The following is a 21101-nucleotide window of genomic DNA, read 5'->3' as shown; positions in this document are numbered from 1 at the left end:
CCTCACAGAGCACCAGGGTGCATAGACTTCCAGAATGCCACCACTCTATGCAAATGTAATCCTTGGGGCTCTGGGAAACCTGCATATATATTAGCAATAAAGTTTAACTAGTGGAAGTAAGATTTATTTTTCCCTGCATAACCCCTTTAATAAATTACATGTTTGCAGAGATCACTCATTCGAAAGAAAAGTAAACTTATTACAACAAGAAACTGGTTCCAACCTGAAGTTTCCTACAGTGAATGGGATCTTTGTCCAACCTTCCTTGGAACACATGGGTCTGTCTGGTGACAGGTCACCTTCATTTCAATCCGTTTTCTTTGCAGAATGTATTAAGTACTATAGAACTAAACATACTTTGTATCTGCAGGACATAAGATGAGATCAACATGAACTGCAGAGCAAATATTTACTGGGACTGTAAGTGGGTGTGATATGGCACCAGCTCAAAAAACGGTATATAACTGCTTGCATGTATTAAGCATGGCTTACAAGTGAATCAGTTTAAGAATTATTCTTTTGTAACCTATGGGATACATAATAACTGCGGGGGTAAAATACAGACTGGAAGGGATAAACACTGAAAGGTAAAGCAAGGTCTTGTCCATATAAAGTGATGTCTTCTTAGCAACAAAGTACACGCCAGCGTAATCTCTGAACCCACAATACAATATAGTTTATGTTCCACAACTACAGCGCTTTCCAGAAACAACAGAAAATTGCTTAAAGGGATTTGTTTTCTTTTATAACCTGCATGGAAGATGGATGGGAACATTTATTGCTTACATTCAAAGGCTGAAAATCTGTCCTGAATTCGTCCATTAAAGGGGTACAGAAAGAGTAAAAAAGTTAACAGCAAGTTTAATAAAACACTACTCACCTATCTCAAAGTCCTAACATATTGCTGGGATATGCAATGACTAGGAATCACTTGAATGGGGCTCTGCCTTATTTTGTTTAGTGACTTGGAGTGCCACTAGGCAGGTGAAGACTGTGAAGGAGACAGTATTGAGCCAGCACTGCAGCCCCTTCATTCTTCCAATCAATAAGAGTCTCAGAGATCAGACCGTCACTGATCATAAAGTGATGCCGCATACTAGTGATATGCCATCATTTTATGATTTAGGAATGTCCCTTTAAATCGGATTCATTCACCAATACTAAAGCTGTCCCCTCCCCTGGATTCTCTATGTTCTTCAGGCTCTTCTGATTTCTGTCCCCAGGGAATTCTTTTCTAAACTCTCTTCCCTTTTGACTAAATTCATATGGGCCAATAAACCTGCACGAATAACACAAACTGTTTTCTTCTATCCTAATTTGGCATGTGGCGTGGGTCCCCTGAATATTCAAGCATACTATGTTTCGGCTCACCTCGCCCGGGTGGTTGACTGGCATGCTGATTTTAAGCTCTGAAACCTTCATTCTCCACGATTCCCCTTGATTCGGCTCCCTGCTCACCCCACATCCCACAATCTCCCATTCTCTGAGAATTGTGTCCCTTGCCTTTGCTACTACCCATCTATCCCCCCCCCTGACTGTGGCCATTGTCCCCATTCATAACCCATTGTTTTCATAAAGAAGTGGAATTATTGGATACTCTGCCAGGATTCTGCTGACTATAAATCGATTATGTTATCAAGCTAGGGGTGCTTTGGGGGCCAACCTCATCCCAGTAGGTCCTCCCTCCCACACGGGGTTTTTTGATCCAGAAACTGAGGCGGACGCCGCCTTAGTTTCCGGACCAAAAACCGGGTAGCCATGACTTGATGCCGGTGCAGTGCACTTCGCTCCGGATTAGGCCCAATGAATGGGCCTAGTTGGGAGGAGGCCTTGTGAATCGGCCTGAAGAATGAACATGTCCATTCTTTTTTCCGGAAACAAACAGCTCCTGGAAAAGAGACCTGACCTGTTCCCATTAATTTCAATGGAAGCCGTCTTTTTGGTCAGGAATTTGAGGCAAAAACGGCCAAAAAACCAAACCAAACCAGGGGGCAGATTTTGGCACAGAATTCGCCTCAAAATCCGCCCCCTCACAATAGAGGTTGATGTAGACCGCTAGTGTTCTTTTTTCCGCTAGCGGTTGGTTCCTGCTAGCGGGGAAAAAAAAAAAAAAAAAATCAATCAATCTGCCCTTTCTTTAGGCAGATTCCGCGGCTGATTCAGCTGTGGCGTTCGCCTCGCGACAGCACCCTCCGGACTAGGCCCATTCATTTGGGCCTAATCAGGAGCAGAAAGCCGCAATGGGATGCCGTGCACTGCAATGGCATCCCATCGTGGCAGCTGCGGTGGAATGTGCACACGCGGAATCCCCTTGTGAACTAGCCCAGGGGATCACACTGAGTTTTTTGGTCAAGATTTTGAGGCCGTATCCGCCTCAAAACCCTGACCAAAAAGACGGCTCCCATTGACATCAATGGGAGCCGGTCAGTTTTTTTTTTCCGGAAGCCGGAACAAAGCGACATGCTCATTTTTTCAGGTGGATTCGCCGCGCGACATCCGCCTGAAGACACTCCCTCCCAACTAGGCCCATTCATTTGGGCCTAATCCAGAGTGGAGTGCGCGACTGGATGCTGATGTGCTGCACCGGCATCCAGTCGCAGCTACCCATATTTTGGTCCGGAACCTGAGGCGGCCTCTGCCTCAGGTTCCGGTCCAAAAAACCCTGTGTGAACTTACCCTTAAACCAGTGGTTATTCCTCCCAATCCACCCACCACCCTTTTTTCCCCCTCTTTGTTTTTCTTCTCTGTTTCACTCTCCCTCCCTATTCTTCTTTGAAAAAGAAAATTTAAAAAAAAATCTGTCCCCTATTGATCTTTATTTGCATTCTAAAAGCCAAGACTTACTTGCATCAACAATGAGCATGTTGCATACCTCCCAACTTTTGAAGAACCGAAAGAGGGACAAAATGTGCGGCACGCATAGCGCGCCGCGGCAAATTTAGCCCCACCCACTTTTGTGTTGACCCCGCCTACTCGTTAATTTTTCATGTGCCCGCACACAGTATAATCCTCCTACAGTCACCCGTAAATTATATGTCCCCCCTCTATCTCTCCCCCAGTTTCATATACACCCTTCATCTGCCCCCAGTTTTATGTCCCTCTTCCATCTCTGCCCCCAGATTCATGTCCCTCCATCTCTGCCCCCAGATTCATGTCCCTCCATCTCTGCCCCCAGATTCATGTCCTCTCCATCTCTACCCCCAGATTCATGTCCCCACATCTCTGCCCCCAGATTCATGTCCCACATCTCTGCCCCCAGATTCATGTCCCTCCATCTCTGCCCCCAGATTCATGTCCCTCCATCTCTGCCCCCAGATTCATGTCCCCACATCTCTCCCCCCAGATTCATGTCCCTCCATCTCTGCCCCCAGATTCATGTCCCCCCATCTCTGCCCCCAGATTCATGTCCCCCATCTCTTCCCCCAGATTCATGTCCTCTCATCTCTGCCCCCAGATTCATGTCCCTCCATCTCTGCCCCCAGATTCATGTCCCACATCTCTGCCCCCAGATTCATGTCCCCACATCTCTGCCCCCAGATTCATGTCCCTCCATCTCTGCCCCCAGATTCATGTCCTCTCATCTCTGCCCCCAGATTCATGTCCCTCCATCTCTGCCCCCAGATTCATGTCCTCTCCATCTCTGCCCCCAGATTCATGTCCTCTCCATCTCTGCCCCCAGATTCATGTCCTCTCCATCTCTGCCCCCAGATTCATGTCCTCTCCATCTCTGCCCCCAGATTCATGTCCTCTCCATCTCTGCCCCAGATTCATGTCTCCCATCTCTTCCCCCAGATTCATGTCCCCCATCTCTGCCCTCAGATTCATGTCCTCTCCATCTCTGCCCCCAGTTTCATGTCCCCACATCTCTGCCCCCAGTTTCATGTCCACTCCATCTCTGCCCCCAGATTCATGTCCCTCCATTTCTGCCCCCAGATTCATGTCCCACATCTCTGCCCCCAGATTCATGTCCCACATCTCTGCCCCCAGATTCCTGTCCCTCCATCTCTGCCCCCAGATTCATGTCCTCTCCATCTCTGCCCCCAGTGTCATGCTGTCCTCTCCTTCATCTGCCCCCAGATTCACGTTCCACCTCCACATTAAACTCACCTTCTCCTCCGCTCCCTCGCCGCTCTCTGCCCGCCTCTCTCCCTGACACACGCGGCTGAAGCTGCTGGCGTGCTCGCTTCGCCGCTGCGTCTCTCTCTCGCTGACACATGCGGCTGAAGCGAGGAGCTGACCTGTGTCAGCTCCTCGCTTCGCTGCTGCCGCCAGCTCCTGGCTTGTACATCGCGTCTACAAGCCAGGAGCCGGCGGCAGCGGCGAAGCGAGGAGCTGACACAGGTCAGCTCCTCGCTTCAGCCGCATGTGTCAGCGAGAGAGAGAGAGACGCAGCGGCGAAGCGAGCACGCGAGCAGCTTCAGCCGCGTGTGTCAGGGAGAGAGGCGGGCAGCGGCGAAGCGAGGAGCTGACCTGTGTCAGCTCCTTGCTTCAGCCGCATATGTGTTCAACTCAGATCTGCGTCCTCTGGACGCAGATCTGAGTTGCAATCGGGACATACCTCCCTCCAACCGGGACCGCGGGACATGTCACCAGAATCGTGACTGTCCCGCGGAAATCGGGATGGTTGGGAGGTATGGATTTTGTGATAATCACAACAAAAAGAAAAAAAAAATTCAAAACCAGAAATTCTTCTGTAAATTTGTAAATTTATCCTAAGAAGAGCCCAGGTAGAACAAAACCTTTAAGGCTTCGTTACACAAATTTTCTTAGGTGCTAAAATACACATGCATTTCAAGTATTTTTGGTGTTTGGGGTTTTGTTTTGTTTTTTGCAGAGACATCCACAAGAAAGACCACAGAAAGCAAGTCATACCAGATTGTGTTTAAGAAAAATATGCTACTGACACATACAAAAAAAAACAAAACACTTTGACAATTGCAGGAAAACCAGATAAAATACATTGAGACATATTTATTAAGACTGGTGTTTTGTACACCAGTCTTTATAAAAGTCCCGACTCGTGCCATATACATTTGAAGTTTTAAGAGGCTCTAACCCCTTAATAAATTCGGCAAACACTTATGCATCAGGAACTGGTGTAGATTTAAGTTTAATTCATGTCAGAAAACTGGCGTGAATTATAATAAATATGTTGGGCTGAGGGTACATGAACATGGCAAGCGGGGTACAGCACGGAGGATGTGGATTATCTTTGACACTAGGAAGGGGCTTGTGCCAAAGATGCATCACTTTATCGCCCATCTATGCCAGAAACCTGGTGAAGATGAGTTATGAAATTTTCCCTCTTCCTTTCACATCAGTTTGCCTGCTATCTCTTCTTCTAACTTCCTGTATTCTTCAACAAGCTGTTAAGTGGGTTTTGACTATTTGAACAGGACATTATGAAGTACCTCAGTAGATATAGATATTATCTTTACCATGAGATTTTATTTACTATGAGTACTAGAAGCCTATAAATAATGCAGATCAAATCAGATGCAAAGTAAGTGTACAATACACATGTTTGGAAAGAAAAAAAAAACAAAACAAAAAAACAAAAACAACAACAAAAAAAAAACAACTTACATGCTGCCAGGACTGATAATTGAATTTCTATAAACTCATTGTTATCTTTATGTTTACATAAAGAGATAACAGACATTGATAAGCAAACTACAATTAGCTGACCTGATTGTCCAGGACCTAATAGCAGGAGATGACAGCTCTGGGAGCAAGCGTGATCCCGAGAACTCAGCCACCCACCCCTCCAGAGATCAGAGAGTCACATCAGCCCTTGTATAATGCTGGATAAGGAGAGATAACAGGTTGGGTACCTTGGCAACATGATGAAAGCAATGGGTGGAATATTTTCACATAACAGGCAAACGAAAAAGCATTTCTAAAGCAATGTATTTAAGAAAACTCTTGAATTTACTGAAAAGGGTTTTTCTGGGCAGAAAATCTTTTTTTTTTTTTAAATAAATGTGTGTTAGTGCTAGTGATGGGTTAATAAGTACACCCTTACACCTTTAGCAGTTATTGGAGTGATTTCTGAGAGTCTCTGGTTGCTGCGGCATCCTCTATGTTAGTTTACATGGTGTAACCTCCTTCTGTGCAGCTTCTACATTAACTCCCTAATCAATCAGCCCCCCCTCCTCTCTCACTCTATTACAAAACCTCCCGCCTCACTAAGCCCTCCCACCCAGCCTCACTAAGACTAGCCCCTCCCACTGACTAGCGATCTTGCCCATTACTAGTCCCTCCTACCCTCACCCGTCTCCCTGGCTAGCCTATTCCGCCTACTGCTAAAAGAAAGGAAGAGGGGGAGGGGCCATCTCCGGACATAGGAAGGCTTGGTAAGTATTGATGGGGATAGGGAAGAGTGATAGTGACGTTCTGTTTCGGACGCGGTGAAACGGAACATCACCGGATCATCATAAAGTGTCGGTGGAGTGGTCACATGATAGATATTAGATAGGGTCCTTCAGATGGGACAACCCCTTTAACCTGATCTATTCCTGTTTTCTTTTCCAAATCACCAACACTTCCACATCTGGTTTGGTGAGTCTGGGAGATTCTCTCTCTTCCTTATTTAAAAAATAAATAAATGAATGAATGAATGAATAAATTAATTAATAAAGACCTTAACGGAAAAATCTAAAAACCCCTTATCGCAATAGGAAATTTTACCCAAACAACAGTCTGGAATAACAATCTAACCATTCTTACTTTTCTGTGCCTCTAGTAATATCAGGAGTATCCAGCTAAGTAAAATAACAATTTTCAAAAATGAATATTTGCATTATTCAGCTTTCTACATTCATAAAATAATATTCAGAAGATTTCACAGCAGATCTTCACCGGCCTATCTCAATTTCCAAATCTGAATCCATTAAACAAGTGTAACCAAAGCTTACAACAGAGAAATCTTTTTATATATAAAGTGTACGCTCAGCAAGAACTTCATTTATATAAACTGGAGTATCTGCGGTTAATACCTGTTATTTCAGCACTGTCATTATTGGAAAAGCACCAGCTCTGAAATGACTGTTTCCTCCCCACTGCACAGCATTTATATTGGTAATGACCACTATTATGCCAAGGGATGAAAAAATACTCTACAACTATTCAGATTTTTCAGTTCAGTGCGGCTTTTACAGGATGCCCTTTGCAACTCAAGTCTACCAAAATAATAGAATTATCTACAAAAACAACAAAAAAACCTCAGAGAATCAGATTCTATTTAAACAGCAAATCCATTTCTTTAACATCGGAAATACATGAGAGGTAACAGATTATTATTTCGCATTGGTCATAGAAACGTATATAAACGTAGATTTATTTTATGCTTCTCCTCTTAGAAAGTCCACATTATATTGCAGTCCGATGTTGGACATATCAGATTTTCTGGTTAAAGGGGTATTCCCATAACTTTTGTTCACCAACCTGCAGGCTGTGTGCGCTCTTCACTTCCTGGTTTTCTCGGCACATTGGTGGGCGGAGTTTCACTTGCTCTGCTATGTTTGCACTCAGTAATGAGGGAATGGTTGTAAATGAATTACCACAGTATGAAGCTGATGTAGAGGTTGATGTAGCAGAGTTGGATTTGAATCAGTTTGCATTACATTTGCAGTACTGGACTCCCTATCTAAGCCCTTATCAGCCAAATTCAATTAAATCGGCTGATAAGTGGAAGAGCAGGAGATAAGAGCTCAGAAATCCTGAATCTCTCACCTCCCCCCCTCCCCTATCTGAGGATCTCCGTTACTTATCATCCAAACAGCTCAGCATTGCTCCCAGCACTCAGCCCCTCCCCCCCCTGAGAGAAGGCAGCTACCTCACTTAGGGACTGAGCAGATAAGCCTGTGGTCTGGGGCTCGTGGTCATAGAAACGCATGTAAACAATTAACCCCTTAAGGACCCGGCCATTTTTTGGTTTCGCATTTTCGTTTTTCCCTCCTCACATTTCAAGAGCCATAACTTTTTCATTTTTCAGTTCACAGAGTCACATGATGGCTTATTGTTTGCGGGACAAATTGTACTTTGTAATGGCACCATTCAATATGCTGTGCAATGTACTGGGAAGCTGGAAAAAAATTCAGAATGAGGCGCAATTGGAGAAAAAATGCATTTGCGCCATTTTCTTATGGGTTTAATTTTTACAGCGTTCACTGTTTGGTACAAATGACATGTTACCTGTGTTCTACGTGTCAGTACGAACACGGTGATACCAAATTTATATAGTATTTGAAATGTTTTGATACTTTTAAAAAAATGATAAACTTTGCAAAATAGAAAAAAAATGTTGTGTCATCATGTTCTAACACCTGTAACTTTTTCATATTTCCATGTATGGAGCTGGTTGTGGTGTCTTTTTATGCGGGACAAGATGACGTTTCTATTGATACCATTTGGGGAAAGATCGGATGGTTTGATCACTTTTTATTCAATTTTTTATAGGAGGCAAAGTGTTGAAAAAAACGCTTTTTGGCGGTTTTTATTTTTTTTGCCGCTACGCCGTTCGCAGTACGGGATAAATGTTTTAATATTCTAATAGTTCGGGCATTTTGGAGCGCGGGGATACCTAATATGTTTATGTTTAATGTTCTTTAATTACTTTTATAGCTAATCTAGGGAAAGGGGGGTGATTTGAACTTTTATATTTTTGTATAATATATATATATAATGTATATATTTGGATGTATGGAGCGTGTGAGCTCGCTCCATACATCCCCATGCGACCCATGACGTACAGTTACGTCAAGGGTCGCTAAGGGGTTAAATGAATAAATTAAGATAGTGGCCAAACAAGGCAGTTTTGATAAAGCAATGTATTTAGAAAAAGTCTTAAATCCACATAAACTAGCAGTATAGATAGGATCCTTGTTATGGGACAACCCCTTTAAGGACTCATTCACAACTGCACTCCGGTCTCTGTTTTGCAGGTTTTCGTTTCCTGCCCGAAACCGGACAGGAGACGGAAACCTGCAGTCAGTTTTCAAACCCATTCATTTGAATGGGTTTGGAAAGTGTTCAACCGTGAGCACCGGTGACCGTTTTGTGCTCTTCGCAGCAAAACCGTTTTTTTTTTTTAACTGGACACAAAGTCGGACATGCAGGATTTTGTGTCCGGTTAAAAAAATAAAATAAAATTAAAAAAAATAAACTGTTTCACTGCGGAGAGCACAAACAACTTACCGGTGCTCACGGTCTGTCAGGTTTCTGTCTTCAATCGGCAGAAGACGGAAACCTGGAAACGGAGATCGGGCGCTGGTGTTTAGTGTATTCTGGTCTGTATTTTATTGACCTGAGGTGCCTATTGAAGTTTATGGATTGGGAAAAAAAAATACTAACGACATTTAGATGTCATCTGAAAAAACGTGATCAGTGAAAAACGGTTGTTACTCTCACATTAAAAAAAAAAAAATGGACCTGCAGATTGGAAACACGCAATACGGGAAAAAAAAAGATCAGATCAGATAAGCCTTTTCTAACCCTTAAGAACCCCTTAAACCCTTCTGTATATAACTTTAGTGATGTGGCTATCACCTTTCACTGATTTATGGTTTACAATTAGAGGTCATTAGTTATGGATACCCCCCCCCCTGAGGCTTACTTTTACCCTGCCACGTATTAGTGCCATGACCATTGCATTTTTTCTTTATTAAACTTGTATGTCCCTTACATTGAAATGCCTAAGGGACCTGAACAATCAATGAGTGAAGGCCTCATCCTGACAGTAACAGCTTACCATCTTGACCTTTATGACACAAACCGGTCAAATGCCAATGGATTTAATCCTATTTTCAATACGGTTTATTGTACAGTTAGTAGCAGAAAATTCTGAAGACTCAGGTTAAATTATAGGTCATATCACTTCATGGAATTGGTCATGGGAGAACAGATTGTCATTATATGGACGGCAGTTCTCCTGTGATGCAGTAGCAGCAGTTCTCGCCACCAATGGGAAACAAAATCTATAGGATGTAATGGTACCAAGAACAATATAACATTTTAAAGGGAATATACCACCTAATGTATATGGTTTTTACCAATTAAAACCAGTCATTGAAATATTGTTTCATCTGTTTTTATTTAATGAAGGGTTGTTGTTTTTTTTGTTTTTTTTTTAATGTACATGATGAATGTATATTGTGTAAGCCATCTTTCCTGAGCTGCTCCTCTGCTGAACAGCAGTTCAGAGATTTGCTTTACAGCACCTCCATGGACAAAGGCTACTGGTATCTGGAGATGACCAAGTTCTAGAGTTGTGGGCATGCCCACTGACCTGTAGAGAGGTAAGATGTGATCATCACGTAGATTATGGTGGACCCAGTGTTAACCTTTACTGTAATATCACCTAGGATACTAATGAGGAATATTGGCCGCAGTGAAAAATAATAAATTTCCGGATTATTTTTTAAGAAAGAGAATGACATGAAAAATTAAGAAAAAAAATGTTCAACATAAAAACTTAATTTGAAATCGTAAAAAATTTCTAACAATACATTTCCTTTAACTGGTGCAATGGATCAAAAGACTGACACGTTAGAAGGAGCTTCAATGTTATTTTTGTCTGTTGGTTACATAAAGGACGGCTGTAGATCTGGCCATAGGAGGTCAAACTTACCTATCAATTGAAGTCACATGAAAGCTACTGAATCAAAAAAGCTAAAGCTTGATATCAAGTATTGTACATTATAAAAAATAAAATAAGCGAAACTAACAGTGCACAGTTTTAATAGATGTATGCCATGAATGGAAGATTCACAATACTTTTCCTTTCCCCCCAGAGACCAGTAATGTGTGTAGCTTGCACATCATGCATGAAGTAGAGCGCTGTCTATCCTCATGTTACCCTTCGTTACATTTCTATTTTTTTATTTATTTAGAAGAGTTCCCTGTAAAAAAAAGATTAGGATAGTGTAAAACATCTGGCTCCAACAACAATCAATAGCAGCTCTCTGTGTCTGTCTCCAGTAAAGTACTGGCCTAATTCTATCAGATGGCTCCAGACATTCACCATTAAAAAAAACGAGACTGCACTTACTGAACACTCATGTGTGTATTAAAGAGGATCTCCGTCAAGAACCAGGAGATCCATTATGAGACCCTTCACTATAATGCTCAGCACGGAGAGGAAGGATGGAGTGGAGGTACGTAGCGCATGCACCTGTCTAGATTTCTAGGTTTTACACTTACTTCATCTATTACCGGTCTCACCATATTTTATAGTGATTTTTTTTCCCTCTCGAGCTGCGGCGTAATTTGGCATGTCACGGCTTGATAACCTTTGGCGTAGATCAGGTAGCGGTGCAGGTTTTAGGTGTAATCAGATTTTATTAAGGTTTTTGCAATTAAAGAAAACAAGCGCCCCTCAGCAAAGTCTCTAAGTCCGTGAGGGGAGGGGAAAGGATGGATTGTACAGAATACTTGTGCCAAAAGGCGGATAATTGGTGATACTCCAACCAGGAGAGCGCAACGTCCGGACAGGAAGATTGGAAGTGGGCAAAGGGGGGTAGAGAGGGAGAAGAATCGGGGATATCGCCCAGTTTAATGTCAGCAGTTGCAGACCAAACCAAAAAGCGACGGGCGGCTACGCCCGGTGGAAACATAGGGTTTCGAAACAGTGGGGTCAGGGGGCCGGGTACCCTAGCCAGAGCAGCAGATTTACACAAAGAGTCCCACACTGAAAGGAAGTGGGAAGCCAACGGAGAAGAGCGGATCGAGGCAGGGCGGAAGTGCGAGGGTAACCAGGGGAGAGAAGGAAGGTGGGAAGACGTCAGCTTTGCCTCTAGTGACACCCATTGTTTATCGCGGGACCTATAGCGCCAATCAATCAAGCGGAGGAGGACCGCTGCGCGGTAGTAAAGAATGGGATCCGGCAAGCCAGCGCCCCCAGCAGTTTTGCGCCGAGTAAGTGTCCTAAAGCGAATCCGACTACGGGAAGGGCCCCAGACAAAACGACCGAAAAGGGACCTAAGCGCGGAAAAAAAACGCCCGGGAACCGAGATCGGGAGAGCCTGAAAGAGGTAGAGGAAACGAGGAACGACATCCATTTTCAGGACATTTATACGGCCGAACCAGGATAGACCAAGGGAGCCGTAGGAGCTCAAATCGGAGGTAGTCCTCTCTAAGAGGGGAAAATAGTTGAGATCTACCAGATCCTTAGGGTCAGGGGCGACCCGGATCCCCAGATATTTAATGGAGCGGGATTGCCAACGAAAAGGAAATTGGGCGGCTAGACCGGCGACCTCGGAAGGCGGGAGAGAGACATTAAGGGCTTCACTCTTGGTAAGGTTAACTTTGAAGTTGGAGACCTCCCCGAAGCGACGGAATTCATCAAGGATAGCAGGGAAAGAGCGGTTGGGTTGGGCAACATAGAGCAATAGATCATCTGCGTACAGAGCGGCCTTAACCTGGGTGCCATCTACCGAAAATCCCGTGATGTCCGAGCGAGAGCGTATAGCCACGGCCAAGTGCTCCATCACAAGAGCGTAGAGAAGGGGAGAGAGGGGGCAGCCCTGACGGGTGCCATTGCGGACCAGGAAAGGGTCCGAGATGATACCGTTCGCACGTACCCGGGCAGAGGAATCCCCATATAGCGAAAGTACCCTGTGAAGGAACACCTGCCCGACACCAACCTGCTCCAGGGACGCCCTCAAAAAACCCCAGTGGACCCGGTCGAACGCTTTTACGGCGTCGACAGAGAGAAGGCAGAGTGGGAAGCAGCGCGCACGAGCCGCGTTCAGAACTAGGAGGGTTTTACCTATATTATCCCGCGCCTCCCGCCCGGGTATGAAGCCCACCTGGTCAGTGTGAATGATACGGGGCATGAGAGGGGAAAGGCGATTAGCTAGCATCTTAGCAAAAAGCTTGATGTCGACATTAAGGAGGGAGATCGGGCGAATATTAGGACAACAGGTAGGGTCCCTCCCCGGTTTGGGGAGAACCGTAACTAGGGCAGAAAGTGATTGGCGTGTGAAAGGGGTATCCGCACCCAGACTGTTGAAGACTCTGAGTAGGAGGGGAGAAACCTGATCCTTACACATCTTATAAAAGCGGGGAGTGAAACCATCTGGGCCGGGGGATTTGCCTGATGGGGCCGTCTGAATTGCCAGAGACAGCTCCTCTTCAGTAAAGGGGGAGTCCAACGCCTCCCTATCCGAGCTCGATATCGAGGGGAGGGCCGTGTTGCATACGTAGTCCCGATTTTTAAGGAGGGTCGAATCAGGGCCAGCCGAGTCACTAGGGCCCTCAAGGTTGTGTAAGGGGCGACCCGAGCTATCTCTCAGAAAAGGAATATACGTCTTAGCCACCCGGGGATGCAATTTTTTAGCGAGCGGTCGGCCACATTTATTTGCAAATTCGTAAAAATGCTTCCGCTGTCTATCGCGATTCGCCATATACCTTTCATCTAGGTAAGAGCGCAACTCCTCTCGGGCATTGAGAAGTTCAGTGGATAAAGAGGTCATGGGGGTACGCTTATGCGCAAGTTCGAGAGCATGTATCTTCGCCAAGCGGTCGGAAATCCAGATTGAGCGCTCCTTCTTAAGTCGGGAGCCGTGTTTGATAAAGATTCCCCGAAGGACACATTTGAGGGCCTCCTATTTTGTCGGAAGGGGAGTAGGGTCGTGGGCATGAGTGAGCTCGAACTCCTGAATGGTTGAGAAGATGTCAGTCCGGCAGGAAGCATCTTTGAGGAGGGAATCATTGAGGCGCCAGGTGAAAGGACGGGAAACAAGTCCGGGGATCAAAAAGGACACAAAGACAGGAGCATGATCCGACCAAAGCATGGACCCTATACGGGCCGTGGGGGACCAGGACAGTGTATGGTGACTGACTAAGAAAAAATCAAGACGGCCGTACGAGCCATGGGCAGGGGAGTGGTACGTGTAATCACGCCCCTGGGGGTGGAGGACCCTCCAGACATCTACGAGACGGAGAGAGTGTAACTGGGCTTTAAGTCTGCATAATTGGGAGGGGGCGTTGGGCAAGCGTGGGGGGGAAGAGTCTACAGAAGGGTCAAGAACAAAATTGAAGTCGCCCCCCAGGATCACCACCCCCTCGCTGAAGTCCGCCAATTTACTCAATAGGGACCGACAGTAAGCCATCTGCCGCTGATTGGGAAGATAACACCCCGCGATAGTCACAACAGAGCTGCCAATACGTAATTTCAGAAAAACATACCTGCCCTCCGGATCAAGAACCGAGCCCAGTACCTCATGTTGAAGAGATCGGTGAAGAGCAATAGAGACACCCTTCAACTTCGCCGAGGGGTTGGCGCTGTGGAACCACGTCGGGTAATGACGGTCACGCATAGCTGGAATATGGTCTTTCCGGAAATGAGTTTCCTGCAAAATTAATATGTGAGAATGCGATTTGTGAGATTGATATAACACCTGGTGCCGCTTCTGAGGGGTATTGAGGCCCCTGGCATTCAAAGAGCACAATGTAACCGAGGCCATAGTGCCACAACCCTGGAGGAAGGATGGGGCGAGGTGAGCTCACAAAGAGGACCAGAAACAGAAGGAAAGCTGGACACAAAAGGAAAAGACAAGGGGGAGAGGAGTAAAAGAACAAAGACAAGGGACAGGGAAGACAACACACAAAACACAACAGAAACCACGAAGTGGGGGGAGGAGAAGTCCTCCCTAGAAAAAGTGGGGAGAGGTGACCAACGCACCAAGAATCACGTTAACAACTAACGCGAGGACCCCGGGAGGGAAGAAGCCAGGCAAGAACAGACCGGCTCCCCCCGAGGACCCTGCACCACAATAAAGAAAAGGATAACAGATAAATGAACATACAGTAGACCGGCCAGGCCTAGAACTCAGTGGAAGGAAAATCAGCAAAAAAAGGGAATCAATCAAACAAAGTACAACAATAGCAAAAGCAACCCAACAAAGGGGATAAAACCATCTCAGGGCGGTAGGGCAGCTCGCCCAGTGGGGCCATCATCCGAAGCCCTGTCCGGGGGGCGCTGGCGGGGCCGTGCCCTCCTCTGAGGAATCGGGCGTAGATAAGGAGCAGGGGCTCCGCCGGGAGCAGGCCAGCTAGGAATGTCCACTGGAGGAAGGTGAAGGGCCAACATGAATGATGGGATCTCAGCAGGATGATGAAGGGTGAGAAGTTGACCATCTCTCCGGACCTGCAGACGGAAAGGGAAGCCCCAAGAGTAGGCGATGTTGTTGCGCACTAGGACATCCAGGAGGGGCTTCAGGGCCTTACACTTGGCCAGAGTAATACGGGAAAGGTCAGGTAGGAGCTGTATCGGCTGACCCTGGAAGAGGACTGGAGCAGAGTCTCTAGCTTTGCGAAGGATTTGCTCTTTAAGCTGATAACGGTGCACTCAGCAGATGACATCTCTCGGATTGTCCTGACAGGGAGTGCGGGGGCCCAGTGCCCTGTGTGCACGATCCAATTCTAGGGGAGAATCCGGGGAGGCACCCAGCAGGGAATTGAAAATGGAGTAGAGGGTACCCTCCAGGTGTCGAGGTTCAACCGACTCCGGAAGGCCACGCACTCGGATGTTGTTGCGCCTGTTTCGGTTCTCCAAATCGTCCAAGGCGTCAGAGAGTCGCTGCAGTTGGTGGGAGTGTGTTTGCAGAACCACATCGTGGGAGTCCACCAGGGCCGAAGTAGTAGATGAAGAAGCCTCAACCGCAGCCACCCTATGCTCCAGGCGTTTAACAGAGGAAGAAACAGCAGCCAGCTCAGCCTTGTAGGACCGTTCCAGTCTAGCAACATAAGATTCCATGTCCGCTTTGGTCGGGATGGAGCTGATAGTAGCACTGAGACGACGCAGCTCACTCAGGGCATCACCTAAGGGGGCCCCAGGTACAGCAGTCATAGATACAGCAGGATGACAGATTGTGGAGGGACCCGAAAGTGAACCAGCAGGAAAGCCAACGGAAGACCCCACAAAACTCACAGGCGAGGTAGAAGGACCAGCAGCATGCCATGGGGGCAGGGAGGCCGGAGGAGTCTGTGCAGGTTGGATCACAGAGGGCTCATGTTGAGAGGCCCGTACAGCAGGGGAGCTCAGGGTAGCCTGCTGTGGGGCCTGCATAGGGGAGGCAGGAAGAGAGGGCCAGTCCAAATCAGAGGCAAGCACAGGGCCCTGGGGGGAGGGAGAGACGTGTCCATGCCCAGTACCTGGGGAAGAGGAAGCAGCCGGAGGAGTGCAGAGAAGAGAATCTTCTAGAGCTGGAGGCGGGGGGGCTGGAAGCCAAGGAGGACGGAGGAGAGCTGCTGGCAATCTCCTGTTGTGGCGCCAGGGCTGAGGCAGAGCCAGGCGGCAGGTTCCGGGACTCCACACACGTGGCAGGCGCCATCTTGACAGACCCGCCGGCAGAAGCAGACGGGCCGAAAAGCCAGTGAAGCGCCGCTCCCGGAGCTAAGGGAGGCGGCGTGGAGGAGGAGCGCCCTGTGCCCCGCTTGGATCTCCCCATGGATGAAGTCCGCGGCAGGCCGGTCTGTGATATATGCGGCACGGGGTAAGTCTCGGGCGGGAGCCGATGTGAAGCACGTCTCTACTCGTGCATCGCCAGGCCACGCCCCCAGCGGTGCAGGTTTTAGTGGAAGTATGTGGATGAGATTTTGTTAAATATCATCTGTTATTCTCATACTATACAACCTGCTACGTGTAACCCATGTGCAACCTTTTCACATGGCCGTTACGTTTTTATCAGACCCAATGTGCATGAAAAACAGATGTCCATACACGTCCATTTTTGAAAGCCGTTGTGTATCTGTTTAGTGTTGCTTCGTCAGATTTTGATAGCAGAGTGTCATATGTTTTTATTAAACAGTTTATTTAAAAAAATAAAAATTAAAAAAAAGGTCTTTTTTAACCCAGATCCAAGTTTGTATCATCTAAAAACGGATCCATTAATTTCACAAAAACATGTGAATACACTCATAGCCTCTCATTTTTCACAATAGTGTTTATAAGGCCTTAGGGTACATGCACACAATCAGGATTACGTGCAGATTTTCCAAGTAGATTTCAATGCAGAAAATCTGTACATTAATCCATTGATGTTAAAGTCAATGAGAAGTTCCATTTCTCATTCACATAGATCAAAAACTGACCTACAGAGCCATTTTTAAAATCTACAGTATATCAATTTATTTCTAAAATCCTGATATACATGAATGAGAACCCTCACCAGTTGGTGAATTTTTTACATGCACATTTCCGTGTGTATACATGTGTATTCTAAGGGGCCTTGCACAAAACCAAATCCCATCCGTGTAAAAGGGTCTGTGAGTAGGACTTGGACTGAACTCGGCCGTATGCATAGGAGTCCCTGTATCATAGTCCGTTATAATGCAGTGAGCTCTTGAACAGTCCGATCGCTACAGTAATGAGCTGATATAATGCTATTAGTTCAAGAGCTCATTTTATCACAACTGATGCGGTGACACGCGGCAGAGTTTAGTCTGGGGCCAACCGCACACTTTCCATGGATGGGCCTCAGTTGCAGAATGAAAGTTTGAGTTCAGATATAGTTTTTTGGTCAGGATTTTGATCAAAAAGATGGCTCCCATTGAAATCAAATGAGAGCCGGTCAGTTCTTTTTTTGTGGGATCAGTTTGTTCCGGCTCCCGGAAAAAAGAGGCAACATGCTCATTCTTCAGGCGGATTCACCTCGCACATCCGCCCGAAGACACTTCCTCCTCCTGACTAGGCCCATTCATTGGTCCTAATCTGGAGCAGAGTGCGCAACTCGATGCATTGCACCGGCATCAAGTCGCAGTTACCCATTTTTTGGTCCAGAAACTGAGGCGGCCTCCGCCTCAGTTCCGGACAAAAAAACCCTGTGTGAATCCGGCCTAAGGTTTCCTGAAACATAACGCAGCAGACAAATAGTGCAGTTGTATTATGCCACTCTGTTCTGACAGGACTCCTGGGCGTCACTAAATTCAGAGTGATTATTACCTTGTTGTTACTAGCTATTACCAGATACGATCAGGACTTAAGCCCCATAATTATTGGGCACTGGCTTCATACACTTGAGCTACATTAGATTACTTTGCAGGCTCTACTATGGCACACTGAACAGAATATAATCTACTCAGTAGTTACAATGGCAATACCTTAGGGTTACCCAACTAAATAGATTTATCACAGTATAGAAGATCATTTTAAGATTGCAATGGGCTCACTACAAAGTCTTCCATGATCAGGCAAAGCTGAGCAGACAGATAGAATTTGTGGGAATAGATTCATTAATTTCAAGGTGTTTTCCCATTAACATAGCCATATTCATATTTGAAGACAATTAAAAGTTTTACATATCTCCTATACAAAAAAAAAATAACTTTTACAGAGTTTTTCCTCTACCTCCATCTTAGTGTTGACTGTCTTTTGTCTTGATAAATTGCCAATGGATACGACCATGAGCAGGAACCTTATATGGTCTGCTAATTCTCAGAAACCCAGCCCTGATTTTTTTTTATTGTGGACAAGGTATAATCAGATAACCAGCCACAATAACAAAATTATGAATGGCATAAACATGTTTAAAGGGATCCTATCATTCAGACGACATTTTTTCTAAGTACCACGTTGGAATAGCCTTAAGAAAGGCTATTCTTCTCCTACCCTTCGTTGTCTTCTCAGTGCCGGGGTTCGCCGACAATACCAGTTCTTGTCGGTATGTAAATTAGCTCTCTCGCAGCACTGGGGCGGGCCCCAGTGCTCAGACAGCACTGGGGGCAGCCCCAATGCTGCGAGAGAACACTCTCCAGCGCCGCCTCCATCTTCATCAGGAATGGCCTCTTCATTCTGTTCTTCCGGCAGTGTCTTCTTACTTCTAGGCCTCGGGCAGAGCAGACTGTGCATGCCCACAGGCCCTGAGAAAATGGCCGCTTACAATACTATGCAAGTGGCCAATTTCTCATGGCCTATGGGCATGCGCAGTATACCCTGCCCAAGGCCGGAGGCCTTAGAAGTTACAAGCCACCGCTGGAAGAAGAGGCTGCAGATGACGCTGCTGAAGAAGAGGAAGCGGCACTGGAGAGAGTTCTCTCGCAGCATTGGGGACGCCCCCAGTGCTGTCTGAGTGCTTGGGCCCGCCCCCAGTGCTGCGAGAGAGCTAATTTACATACAGACAAGAACCGGGATTGTAGGCAAACGGCAGCATGTAGAAGACAATGAAAGGTAGGAGAAGAATAGCCTTTCTTAAGGCTATTCCGACGTGGCACTTAGAAAAAATGTCATCTGAATGATAGGATCCCTTTAAAAGGGTGTTCTGCTACATTTTTTTTATGACTAAAAAGTGTTGCTAGTGGGCCTATACATGTAACAAACAAGTAATCGCTTATCCCCGGGCCTCTATCTCCAGCAATAGCAGGTCTGTTGGTTTGTATACAGGTATCCCCACGGTTTGTGCCTGGTGCCCATCCCAGATTTCTGCGATCACCTCCTCACAAACGGCACATAACAGCAGTCGCCTGCTTTTAGTGATTGGCTGCAGCAGTTCCTCGAACAAAAAGGATGTGACTGGCAACATCAGCCAAATACCTGTACACAGAAGAACTGCGCTACTGTCACTGAAATGGGAAGCCCAGGGAGGGGCAAGTAATTCTTTGTTATTTTTTTATAAACTAGAAGCAGCAGATTCAAATAATAAAAAATGTAAGTGTCAAAACACTTGTTTAACGTTTAACTGTCTACAAATATAATTATGTATTAAATAATGAAAAAAAAAAATGCTGCTCTTTCCACATACTGAGTATCTGAAACTGGTCATGTGATATACAGTCCTTGGTCATCGACTCGTTATAGTCACAGCACAGTAATCAGACATCTGCCTGGTAACAAGCCGTGCACCTGTGTGTTCATCACATGACCATGGACAGGTATATCACATGACCATGGACAGGTATATCACATGACCATGGACAGGTATATCACATGACCATGGACAGGTATATCACATGACCATGGACAGGTATATCACATGACCATGGACAGGTATATCACATGACCATGGACAGGTATATCACATGACCATGGACAGGTATATCACATGACCATGGACTGATTTTTAACCACTGGAAGTGAACAATGAATGACAGCAAGCAGAGATCTAGAAAACTGGAAGGTAACACTACAGAAAGTATATTGGAAAATTACATAACTTTTCAGCATTCAAACAGTAACATTTATTTGCTGAAAATGGACAAACCCTTTATATTTTATATTCTAGAGGTTTCTTGCAGGTTTTAATCGGGTTCCGGTGCAGACATTGTGGAACCTGTCTTTTCCTACTTTCCCCTAAATGCAGGTGTCAGAGGATTGCCAAACCCCATAGACAACAGATTATTACTAAATCCTGTAGAAACTGGTAGGATCTCCTTAAAAACTGTAATGGTCAGCTGCAGCCAAATCAATGCAAACCATACAAAACAGCAGCAGTAAGTGGTGTAGAAGTTGCTCTATATATATATCTGTGCAGTCCATGTCAATATCGTGGCGCCCTTTGTAAACCAGATCAATTGTTATTAACCGTTAGCGATTAAAATATGACGGCAAACTCAAAGTAAACAGGTCAGAGTACGAGAGATAAGACTGCAGAACAAACTGCAAGTATAACAAAAGATTTACTAGGCATAAATGAAGCTCAAGATTTTGCAGAAAATTTTACAAAAATAAAGCAGCTCATGGTGTGAACTATATTTATTATTAGCTCCCTTGACAGGTTTGTAAAGGGTCTCAAAGAAGGGTATATACAGTAAAGGGGGTTGTGCAGGACTTTGAAAAAATGGTTGCTTTCTTCTTTTGGAATAGAGATTTGGTATTGCCAGGAGACCAATGGACATCATAGTATTGCAGACTATGAGAATAAGCAAATGTACAGGTGGCCCTCAAAGTCCAAGACCAATCGGGTAGCAAAGGAGTGGGGTAAGGCGTGCAAAAACCAGCTGGACATAAATTCTTCCAGAATCTTTATTGACAAGGCACTACGCATTTCGGGCACTAGCCCTTTCTCAAGTGCATATAGGTCTGTTTAATTTGTCTGCAGCGTCTGACATGACAGCCTATGCTGGTTCTGCCGGAGGCTCGTCTGTGAGGAGGCGGAGTCTAA

At 45.7% G+C, this 21101-nt stretch overlaps 1 protein-coding gene across 2 annotated transcripts in view; it reads right to left on the bottom strand.

Moving 5' to 3' along the window:
- Window positions 1-21101, bottom strand: part of PXYLP1 (2-phosphoxylose phosphatase 1) — a 74117-nt gene that overhangs the window by 28660 nt on the left and 24356 nt on the right. Inside the window, exon 1 of one of the 2 annotated variants that reach the window (XM_075268870.1) lies at window positions 14191-14256. The exons of the other annotated variant lie outside the window; for it this stretch is intronic. The gene's annotated coding sequence lies outside the window, so the exon portion shown is untranslated. Of the gene's footprint in view, window positions 1-14190; window positions 14257-21101 lie in introns of those variants that run through there. 2 annotated transcript variants of the gene reach the window in all.

The sequence above is a fragment of the Leptodactylus fuscus genome, chromosome 3 (assembly GCF_031893055.1).
Source record: "Leptodactylus fuscus isolate aLepFus1 chromosome 3, aLepFus1.hap2, whole genome shotgun sequence".
NCBI lineage: Eukaryota > Metazoa > Chordata > Amphibia > Anura > Leptodactylidae > Leptodactylus > Leptodactylus fuscus.
The sequence above is the reverse complement of the archived record's forward strand: the minus strand, read 5'-3'. Positions and strand labels throughout refer to the sequence as shown.